The sequence below is a fragment of the Sardina pilchardus genome, chromosome 17 (genome assembly GCF_963854185.1).
Source record: "Sardina pilchardus chromosome 17, fSarPil1.1, whole genome shotgun sequence".
NCBI lineage: Eukaryota > Metazoa > Chordata > Actinopteri > Clupeiformes > Clupeidae > Sardina > Sardina pilchardus.
Genome location: NC_085010.1, coordinates 8085226 through 8086218, shown reverse-complemented (window position 1 = coordinate 8086218; position 993 = coordinate 8085226).

Here is a 993-nt window from a genome sequence, read left to right as displayed (position 1 = left end):
GGCCCTATTCATCTGTCTGCGGCTCCCAAAGAAGCCTACCGAGGTCCTGTTCAACCATCCATGGCTCCGGTGCAAACAGTACTTAGAAGCACCATGCCTTTACCCATGGCCCTATCTGAAACATACAGCACCGCTGATCTTGGTCGTCGTTTGGCCATGAAAAAGCCTATTAAGATTGAATTCCCATCCCTTGGCCTTCGTGAGAGCGACTCCGATCCACTTCTATATCTTGAAAAATGCCGCGATTATCTTGCATTAAATCCACTCACTAATGAAGAGGTGATGGCCACCCTACAAAATGTTCTCCATGGCACTGCTCGCGACTGGTGGGAAGTTGCCAGACTTTCAGTGCATACATGGCCAAGGTTTGAATCCAGCTTCCTTTCAGCTTTTCTGGCTGAAGACTACGTCGATGAGTTGGCCGAGAGGATGCGCACCCGCGTTCAAGCTGAGGGGGAAAGTATACGTGCTTTCACTTACATGTATCGCTCCTTATGCAAACGTTGGAAACCCAACATTCAGGAGGATGAAATCATTAAACTCATTCTTAAGAATATAAATCCCCGCATAGCCAGTCAGCTGCGTCAAAGAGTGTCCACAGTGGATGAACTAGTAAAGCTGGGGCAGCAATTGGAAAAAGACAAGGATAATCAGAGGCATTATGAGCAACGTAAGCAACATGCAGCGCCAGCACCATCTAAAAGTGTACATGTGAGACCACCTTCTTCCACTAGCCCCCAGGCCCAACAGTCTGTGAGTAAACCCTTCTGTTGGAAGTGTAAGCAACCACATTCACCTGCTTCTTCCCCTCAACAGCAGCAACAGCATCAGAACCATCAAAACAAGAAAGGTCCCCCTGGTCCATCTGCTGGTGGTGAGTCACGCCAGACCACCACCATGGCTTCATTCAATGCAATAACTGCCACAGCTCCTGAGTTTAAGGACTACAGCCCACAAACGCTCTGTGCCCGGTGTCTGCCGTGTCATTCCCCA